Below are 11381 nucleotides of genomic sequence, written 5' to 3' on the forward strand. Positions count from 1 at the left end.
GTTCTTGCATTGTAAAAGGTACATCAAGGCGCTCATCAAAACACGGGGGGGCCGTGGTGGTAAGAGTTTGAATCATGGTATCGGAAGTGTCCACGACAAGGCAACAGTAGTCCTTGGCTACCTCCAATTCGCTCCGACCCTGATGCAGAGCAACGGCACGGAATGGCTGAGTTTGTTGTGGAAATGACTGCAGACTTCGTACTATCCGCCAGATCTTAGATAGAGGCTGTCTTGGGTCCAGAGATCCGCAGAATGTCCTCCATCGCTGCCTGTCAAGCTTGTCGAGGTGCCGAAGAACGTGTCGTTGAGCTTGACGACAGGCTGAGAGGTCTGACGGCGATCTTGTTCTTCTGTATCGCCGTTCTGCGCGGCGGCGGATAGCACGAAGGGCCTCGTATTGTACATCGATAGCTGATCGCTGCGTCGGGATGTTAACTTGTCTTGTTGTGTCACGCAAGGAAGAAGCAATGATCTCTTCAACTTCGGATGGCATAGTTGTGCGCTGACAGCCGGTTTTCACCGATGTCCTGAATAAACTCCAGTCTGTTTGATGACTACACCGTAAGTCGAAGCGGCGGAACCAATTAAACTGAACGTAGGTTGGAAGGTGGTCACTACCATGAGTCTATATCCGTGGACCAAGATGCAGAAGACAGGAGACTCCTGGACACAAACGTAAGGTCGAGACAGCTGCTGTAAGAAGTTCCTCGAATGAATCTAGGTGATCCGTCGTTGAGCACCCTTAGTCCGAAATTACACACGAAATCCGACACATCTCTGCCACGACCATTCATTACCGTGCTACCCCAGAGGGAATGATGAGCGTTAAAGTCACCAATCACAATGTGTGGGCCTTGTGCAGTCTGAAGCATGGACCGAAGGTGGGAACAGTCGATCTTCGCACTTGGATGGATGTATCCTCCAACCAGGGAGAGCCTGCGTCTTTTATGTTTTAAAGTCAAGCATACGTAATCGTTCTAAGTATGCGGCGTGATGTCGTGTCTTACGTACGTCAGGTCGCGGCGTATACAAACTAATACTTTGCTTGCTCGTTGCTCACTGCGAGACCAAAGCTGGACATATCCAGATAGACGAAATGTAGAATCCATGTTTGGCTCGCAGATTACAATCACTGGAAACTGGTACTTCAACACCCGCTGTCTAAAATCAGACAAACGGCCACGTAAACCACGAGCATTCCATTGCATAACAAACGTTTGACGCATGCGCTCTTCGAACACCGATGCCATATACACTTACTGTAGAACCACCAGAAGTGGCTCCAGCACCTCAAGTAGCTGTACAGCAGCCTTAGCAGCCGGAGTGTTTAGACCGCCAAGGATCTTGCGCATTGAACCCATCAAACTTTCAAGCATACTCTTGACGTCAGTGTTATCCATCCTGTCTTTCTCCTCACTGCGTTCATCAGCATTATACGGTGAAGGCGTGCACGTGGGTCTTGATGGTAAAGAAGGCCATTGTATCTCCGAAGTATTAGGGGCCAGTGAGTGGTTGCCTTGTCCATTCGTCGACTGTAAAGGCGCTGAAGCACATGCGTCTTCATTTCTTGCCGGTAAAAGCAAGCGAGGAGGACATGAAGACTGGACCTGCGGTGTTCTTTCTTCGACTTGATGAGCACTGTTGCCACGTTTGCGTCGGTGTCGTGAACGACGTCTACTGCGCCGGACAGCCCTTGCAGCTTCTCTGTGCGTGGAGTGATCTCTAGCCATCTTCTTCATGATAGTTATTTGGTTCCTCATTTTAGGACATTCCTTTGAGGTTGCGTCGTGGGCGCCCGAGCAGTTTGGACACTTTGCAGCGGCGTTGCAGTTGCCATCATCATGAGGTCCACCACATCGTTTGCATGTTACCACGCCCTTACAAACAGCACTGACATGCCCGAATTTCATGCATTTATGACACTGTAGAGGCCTCGGCACGTACGGGCGTATCGTATGCCTCACATATCCAACCTTGACGTGTGTAGGCAACGATTCCAATTGGAACACTACTTTCACACATCGCGACCTTCCAAAGCGGTGAAAACCAAGTACAGGAGCCGAAGAAGAAAGCAGTTTCTCAAGACTCGAGTCTGTAATCTCTTCGTCCACATCATAGATGACGCCTGTTGTTGTTTCCTTGTCGTACGCGGAAAATACGCGAACTGGAATGTTCCCCAACTGAACAATAGCTTTTAACGTGTCCAGTATAGTCTTTGAATTAACCTCGACTGACAGGATGTTCTTGCGGGTATTTATGCGTATTTCCTCGACTTGGCCAGGGGCGATGCGTTCGAAATACTCCGACAAGCTTTGCCTATTGTGAGAGTTCAGGATGTCTGTCGTCGTTGTCGGCACGTACGAGATCGTGAAGGACCGCATGCTACTCGCCTTTTTCGGTGCCTGTCGATCAGTCGGCGACGTCCTTCTGATCTTTCTCTTCAGACGGCGGCTTGACACAACGGTGAAATCACTATCCGAGGCCATATCTTCGGTGGAAGAGCCATCAAAAGCGTCAATCTGAACCACGTTGGGGCCGAAGGGGGCGCTCACGTCAGGCGCTCCATGATGAGACCGTCCAGGGCCGCCCGAAAGCTGGGCGGGGTTTTGGTCCCCCATTTTAAGGGACCACGTCCCCCAGTGTTCTTGTCCCTGATTGCAGCAATCACAGAGAAAATCGAGAAAACTCGCAGAGATCAAAGCTGAAGCTGTTCTCTGCGATCACTTCTTCTTCCTCACCACCACCACCATTGTCGCCGCCGTCATCAGTGTCTACAAGTGCTGAAGAAAATACGGAGCTATTGGAAATCACTGCGATTCGCAAAGTTGCGAATCATTCTCGCTTCGATCCTTTGCAAAGAAGCGATTCTGAAATCGACTCCGGTCTGAGAAGTGATGAGTAGACACCAGGAGACACATGCCTGGGCCATGCTGGCTGGCAAGAACCCAGAACAGCAAGAAGCGTTTTGGACAGGATAGGCGCTCCTATCCTGTCCACAAAAGTAAGCAGTCCGGTGACTAACATCAATGAAGGATTTATTCAAAGATTTAATGAAGGTGAAATACGGTCGCACTGCCCAGAACACCAGTCGCGTCTGCCGACTCTACCATTAGGGTGGGTTCGCATACTGCCTACTTTTACCACACACACACACACACACACACACACACACACACACACACACACACACACACACACACACACACACACACACACACACACACACACACACACACACACACACACACACACACACACACACACACACACACACACACACACACACACACACACACACACACACACACACACACACACAGCCAACGCTCTGCGAATCTCGTGCCCAGGCAAGCGTCCGTGCTGCCGCGTTGTTTCGCCTGTCGCCATCAGGCTGTAAAGAACAGCACATTTTCTAGACGTTCAATGCACCGCGGAGACGTGTGGAGAGACGCAAATTGCATGCGCACTCCTACCTGGAAGCTTCTATAAACCAATCTTGCAGCTGTCCGCGACAGGGACATTCCTTCTTGCAGTTCTTGAAACACCACTGGTGTAAGACGCGCACAACTGTTTCACGACATGCTGGCACGTAATGCAGTTGTGATCGTCGCTCCCAATTATCTCACGCTGACGAGCACGCGACAAATCATATGAAGGGGCGCGGCGAAGACGCAGGACTTGAGACAACCAACCGAGACAATCGAAGTGAAGCCGCTGCCAGGCGTCACTGCCAGTCGGCACCACGTTGAGAACACTGAGATCGTTCACGTTATCGTTACTAGCACATCGTCACTCAACGCCTGGGGGCCAACTGAACACGTCACAACACCGTCGATGTCACAGGGTGCTGAACCAGCGCCCTCTAGAATTTATTTTTTTTCCAGGTGGCTGAGCGCACCGTTGAGCTTTCACACTCTGTTCGCCCTCGAAATAAAATAACTTTTACGCAACAGACGCAATTCATACTTCGCTGAAGAAAGCTTTGCATACCAAGCTATCGAGTGCAGGTCACATCTCGAGCTTGAAATTTTATGTTACTGCTCCTTTAAGGAATCGGCGCAGTAATTGGCTTGGTCGTTGATTGCCGAATTATTCTATTGAAAGTAGCTGTTGCAACCGTGTGCGTTCCGGCATAGCTGTGCGATCCAGTATAGCGGCCTTGATTACGGCATAAGGCGACTCTGGTAGGTCGTGCGCGAACGAATGGAGAAGGTCGGAAATCTCCTCGACGGTGGCCGCTGGAAGCACGTCGGCCACAAGGAGGCACTTGCGAGTATGAGGACGTCATTCGCGAGAGTCCAAAACGGGCCTCTGCTTCGTTGAACCATGCCGAGGGGTTGCGTTCCCAAAGCTGTGGCAGTGGGATGGTGTTCGAGACAACTGATAGTTGATGCCACCGAAACACTCCTGCTCGGACGTGACTGATTTGGACCATTGTGGAGAAACTTGAAACAGATGTAATTGATTATTTGTCATGCTGTGGCCTTTTAGAGTGGAAAAGTGCGCCTAGCGCAATTTGCGTACCAAAAACTGCTGATGTACTTGCGAGAGAAAACGAACATGCGCACATCATCCAAGGCACGAACATGGACTCTTAGATGTACTGACAGACGGAATCGTAACCATGGAGGGCTCTCACATACACCTGTAAACCACGCCGCGCTGCCATGAAGGCAGAAGTGGGTATTGAACTTCATGCTTAATGATTAGTGCCCCATTTCCTGCGTAAACGTAAGAATAAAAATAATACAGAGGATGGTCGTCTGCAGTGCGCCACGAATGAGAAAATGTAGGCTCTGCAGCAATACGTTGCAGACTAGTTGGTTCATACTTGTAAACTCGACTTGCTGCACAACCAGCAGGAAAGAAGGGGGAGACAGGAAAGAGCGCTTTAAGACGTAGAATCTGGTCGCAGCTTTACGCAACGGGTGGCGGTCGAATAGCTGCCGGCACGAAACAATACATTGGTTGACGAGCCGCCCTGGCAGAGATGACTTGCGCATACGTCCAAGTTGGTGGACGAGTTAATGGCGAAACTTCAGTCACTTGTTCTTTTGTAACTTGTCGTATGGCAGGGGCCAGATGTTGTGTCTTTGCAGGCTCGATAGTGCTCGATAAAATGGGTAGTGACAGCGAGACTTCTTCACGCACATACTACTTTATCTTAGACAGCAGAGTATTCTGGTCGCCACGAGAGTCACTGCCGCGATCGAATCATTCTGTTCCGCAGGGCGTCGGGTGGGGTGCGTTGCTTGCGCAACTCGTCAAAACTGTGGGACAAACTGACGTCTTCGGCGAAGGTATGTGGTTCTTTGACCAATAACACTTAAAGTTCGTCATCGGCTATTTCTTTGGGATCTGATCCTGTCTCCTTCGTGCATACAGCTAGAGAAGGTCTACCCTGGTTGTTGAGTGGGCTAACCGTTTAATAGCCGCTTAATAAGCTAATAACTTAATAAGCTTAATCGGCAATATCTGCTTCGTAATTTCGCAACCAAAAACTGGTGACGCTGGCCAAGTAAAACATTACATTGTTCAGCTTACCCGCATCGTCCCATTTGGTGGCTACGTCTCGCAAGTAGCCAACCAGTCCTCAAGGTCTTGGTAGTCAGTGCCTCGGAATACCTGTGTGGATGCGGAGGCAGCACGCCGGTACAAGCAATGGCTGGAGTCTGGGAGGTGCCTTGAGCGATGGGTTCTTCTGGTGTTGTTGATGCTGAAGGTAAGGTGCGGCTTCGTAGTTCCGGCTTCGGAAAGCACCTAGCAACTGCACCAAATTACAAGGGGGGGCAGGGTAATTAGAATATGAACGGCATCAGTTCAAAAGCGTCAAATGCTGTCACGCGCTGTACAGGCTCCTCGTATTCGCCGTCTTCTGCGCCTATTCCATGCTGTATTTCTTCCCCACTGCACTAGATATATTGGTTATTCTACCGAAGACACTCGTGTGTTATGAGAAACGGTCCAATGGGCGGTTTCAGATAAGTTTAACCAGCTAGGATGAAATAGCTTGCCACCGAAGCATGGATGTTTTTGCATACCGCACACTGTGGCAACGATAAAGAGTCATACCATTAAAGTATTGCTAGGAGGAAAACACGAACTGGATAGTTTTAGCGGAAGCGTAATTTCTCGGAAAATATATGTCGGGATATTCGATGACCAATAAAGAAAGTTTGAGCGCTGTTTCTGCATACTTGGTCTTGTATAGTACTTTGTTTGAAAAACTCTGATGGGGTGCTTATGCTTGGACTGGAAATGTGGTGCATGATGTGGGTATTGAAAGCGACGTATTCAAATAAGTTAGCTTGATATTTTATTTACACTATGACAAAGTAATTGCCTAGATGCTTCTCCGAATGCCAGATCACGAGCTAACAAGAATAAATCTTTATCATAAGAGCTTGCCGTAGTCGTAGTCAACTTCCACTTCCCGATGTTGTAGAGACGACTGGTGCCGCTGTCCAAGGAAAAAAAAGAAGAGCGCCTACGTCACGGAAAAAAAATATCGAAATCACACTCTTCTGTCATCTGGAGATACCGACGCGTGTGTCTGTCACACAGTGAACAAATCAGAGGTTAGTCACTCAGGTAACTAGAGGCTTCTGGTCATTGCCCTGCTTTCGTCTTACTTTCTGAAATAGCCTTTTTATGGCTGGAAGGACGATATGTGTAATATTACTAAATATAGAAGCAATTTAGCGTTCACAAATTGTAATACATGGAACAGCTTCGTGTGTAGCGCATCGTTGTACGTTTTCCGTTTTTATCAAGCATGACATTTGACTATGCCACGCACATGCGAGAAGAATTATGTGTGGTAGCTCTGGCTGCACACACACACACACACGCACAACACACACACACGCGCACGCACGCACAGACACAGACACACACACACACACACACACACACGCGCACACACACACACACGCACGCAAGCCCACGCACGCACACACACGCGCGCACCCACCCACCCACACACACACACACATACACACACACACACACGCGCACACACATACACACACACACACACACACACACGCACACACACGCGCGCACACACACACACACGCACACACGCGTGCACACATACACACACGCACGCAAGCCCACGCACGCACACACACGCCCTCCCCCCCCCACACACACACGCCGCAGTGGTGGGCTGCAGAAACGTCATTATTCATGTACGTTGAATAACGTACGTCAGCGAAAGGCGCATTTTTCCTATGGTGCTTCTTTTAGGAACGCTTGAAGGTTTGATCTCCCGCATGTGGTGTCCTTGCTGCTGTATATGCGGGATCAACGGAAGTGGGCACATTTTTTTCTTGAGCGAGGTTATTAGAGGTTCATTGCATTCCAGGGGAAGGGTACCTTGACATTGCGCTCTGAACAAGCAACGCGGTCTTAGAACACAATGAGATATTTCTAGGTTTTCGACACAAGTGTTAGCAAAAACACTTCGCAGATTGCGTTTGACAGCTTTGCGCAGCATCATTGCATTGTTACAGTAGCGGACGTATTTGTCGAGGTGCTATGTCGTGTACGGGACAACGAAAACAAAAAAAAAAGTGACAAACAGAGCTCTCAGGTTTGTGCAATTGTGATGCGAGTGCCCAATAACAAATACGAAAAAGCTGAGGTACATTTCCACTGAACAACGCATCTGTCCGTTGTTCAAGGCGCTTATGATCGTACAACGAAGGGTTAATGCAAGCGCGTGAAACACTTGTTTAAACATTGGTTTTACATCTCCTTCAATATTTCAGGCCTTTTTCTCATCCTCTGGTGTAGAGTATGAAAACAAGCTGCAACATGGCGAACTTCTCTACCTTTCCTCTTTATTTTGTTTTCTGTCTCCCTCTAAGGCCCCGGTGTGCTGTAACCGAGCCGTATGGTATCTACTACACAAGAAAGCACAATGCATAATTTTCACATCGTTCTATGCCAGTTTCTAGCCAGATCACTTGAAGAATACTTTCAATGTCCGCCTGTCTAACAGATCGCAGTAGCCTATGAAATAGCCATATCAGCACCTTACCAACTTTCTCGCACTGAACTTTCAATAAAGCTGTAGTGACTGGGGAAAATGTTAATCTGCGGGAGAAGAGCCACGTGAGGAAATTTCACTGTTAGTGTCGGGTCCCACGCGAACTCCGCAAGGCGAGGTGGACGAAACAGACGCGCAGCTGGCAAGCGTCTTTTTTAATCACGCGTTCTCCACCTCAAACGATCTTGAATCAGGCTTTCGCCTCGAAGTTTTTAAAGCATACTGTGAAACATACTTGTCTTTATTTGGTTGTACTTAGCCGCACGTCTTGTGTGCCACCCTGTGTACTAGGGGGTCACTGCAGTGGCGTACCAACTCGTTCGCGAGTGGGGGGCTGGTGTCGCTCGCTCTGTCCGCCGTGTATATATATATATATATATATATATATATATATATATATATATATATATATATATATATATATATATATATATATATATATATATATATATATATATGTATATATATGTATATATATATATATATGTATATATATATATATATATGTATATATATATATATACTTAAATACGGAAGAGTAACTTCGGTTGCCGCAGGGTTATAAGTATAAAAGTATATGCGCCTGCATAAAACAACTGTTTATTTTGTCTACGTTTCGACGGGAGCCCCGTCTTCTTCAGGACATAACAATATTTACAGCGTGTGTGTGTCCTCTTATAGCATGTTGAGACTGGAAGGGAAAAGACAGAAAGGAAGGGAAATAACGGAGAAAAAAGGGGGGGGAACCACGACAACAACAACAACAACAATAACAGCAATACACACTCACAAAAAAAAAGAGCAGAGAAAAGTCCGGAGGGTCAGTACGAAGGGTTTTGCTTGTCGCGGACATTTGTGTTCGTTTAGGCAGCGACAACAATAGAGCCTCTGCGCACCCATCTTCCCCCAAACGGGCAATGTAATGACCCCGCGCATCTAGTATGGCCCCTTCCGGTGTGGGGCCACGGGTGGCGTTTTTGACGTCCTTCTGCGTCGTTTACCGCAATTACTTTAACGCGGTAAACGACGCAGAAGGACGTCAAAAACGCCACCCGTGGCCCCACACCGGAAGGGGCCATACTAGATGCGCGGGGTCATTACATTGCCCGTTTGGGGGAAGATGGGTGCGCAGAGGCTCTATTGTTGTCGCTGCCTAAACGAACACAATGTCCGCGACAAGCAAAACCCTTCGTACTGACCTTCCGGACTTTTCTTTTTTCTTCCTTTTTTTTCTTTCTTTTCTTTTCTTTTCTTTTTTTTATATTGCTGTTATTGTTGTTGTTGTTGTTGTTGTTGTCGTGGTCCCCCCCCCTCTTTTTTTCTCCGTTATTTCCCTTCCTTTCTGTCCTTTCCCTTCCACTGTCAACATGCTATAAGAGGACACACACACGCTGGAAATATTGTTATGTCCTGAAGAAGACGGGGCTCCCGTCGAAACGTAGACAAAATAAACAGTTGTTTTTATGAAGGCGCATATACGTATATATATATATATATATATATATATATATATATATATATATATATATATATATATATATATATATATATATATTCGGCTAAAAAATAGAAAAAGAGAGAAGTTTGTTCCTTCGTTAGTTCTCTCTTCATTTTTCTTTTTTTTTCTCTCATTTTTGCTTTTTTTGGAATTGTCGTCTGGCCCTCAAACTGCATGGGCGGCCCTTGTGCAGCGGGTTCGGCCATGGCCGTTTCATTTCACTTACATCCCCTGAAGAAGGCTGGACTGCCAGCCGAAACTGTCAGGGTAAAATAAATGTCTTTTCTTTCCTATATTGTAGTAGGAAGTTTTTCACAATATATATATATATATATATATATATATATATATATATATATATATATATATATATATATATATATATATATATATATATATATTGTAACGAATGAGACAGAGACAGCACCCTTGCTGCAGGCCGGCTGTTCTATTCTCTGAACCTCTTCTTCCTCTGCCTCGATCTCACTGCCCGCGCGCCCGAACATCGGAGTCTTTGTCATCACACTCGGCCATGACTGCAAGCGCGCGGAGCTGCCGGCAGTGTCTCTGGTGGGCGGCTTTGGCTGCATCGCAGTGGACGGTCTCGGCCACGCTGTGACTTGGCTCGTGGACCTGCCGTAAGTGGGTCTGGTGGGCGACCCTGGCTGCATCGCAGTGGTCGATCTCGGCCACGCGGCAACGTCATCTGACCGGTAAAACATGCTTCTGGCTGCCGGGTTTGGCTTTGTTGCAGAGGTAACGGCGGCCGCATGCCCGGAAGAGGATGCCGGAACAGCATCCGAGGAGGCCCCGTGGGAGGCACTTGGGGTGGCTTCCTTTCTGTTACATCCGCATGATTGTCAGAATCGGAAAGACCGTCCGGAGAATCGTTTCGATTATTCTGTGGCTTTGGGAGGACTGAAAAATGCTCTTCTTCAGCCAAATTCTGCACGTTAGCAACGGGGCGCTCACTCTCTCTCTTTTCATCGATGCCCAACGGCTCTGGAGGTGGTATAGGTGGCTCTTCCGGCGCTGTGCTTCTGAGTTCCCCTGCTACATTATCTGGCTCACTTAGCACAAGGTGGCCATCTGCGCACCCGGCCAATTTTTGCGCTTGAAGTCGGGGATGTGGCTCCGACGAGCCTGAAGAGACGTTGCTGATGGCCATGCACTCGTCCGCCTCCTGAATTGGTAGGGTGTGAAGCACCAGAGGAGCCGGCACATCCAAGTCCCGAAGGGAAGATGAGCTTGGGGGACGCGTTACCAACTGCCGTGGAGAGAATGTTGTCTCGAGTTGTCGTGGTGGTAAGCTGCACTGCGCAGTAGCAGCCTCGAGGTGGTGCCCCTTCAGAGCTCCATCCTCGGTAGCGGTGAGGTTGGACTGCGTGGCGGCAGCGAGGTGGTAGTCAATTGGTCCAAAGGCAGCTATGAGCCTGGTGCTCCACTCGGCCCAGGATTGCTGCCGCACGCCTTCGTACCTGTGCCACGCCGCGGCACCATTCCGAAGGCGGTCAATGGCCACGCACCACTTCTGTTGGTCCGTCCAGCACTCGCGAGCTCCGATTGCGTTTACGGTCGCCACCCAGTCGACGGCGTCGTTCTGGAAACCGTGGAACTCCGGTAGTTCGCAGGCAGCCAGGTGATTGTGATACGGTAGGCGAAACTCCGGAGCATGACGACGCCAACCAGCCGAGTTGGTATGAGAGCTCCGTGAGGGCACACCGCAGCTCTCTGCGGCTCTCGGGTGAGCTCTCTTCATGGTCTTGCGAGGCGGCGGCGGCGGCCAACGCGGCATTGAGCGAGTGCAGTGCTGGCAAGGCGGTAGGA

Source organism: Rhipicephalus sanguineus, chromosome 11 (assembly GCF_013339695.2).
Source record: "Rhipicephalus sanguineus isolate Rsan-2018 chromosome 11, BIME_Rsan_1.4, whole genome shotgun sequence".
Lineage (NCBI taxonomy): Eukaryota > Metazoa > Arthropoda > Arachnida > Ixodida > Ixodidae > Rhipicephalus > Rhipicephalus sanguineus.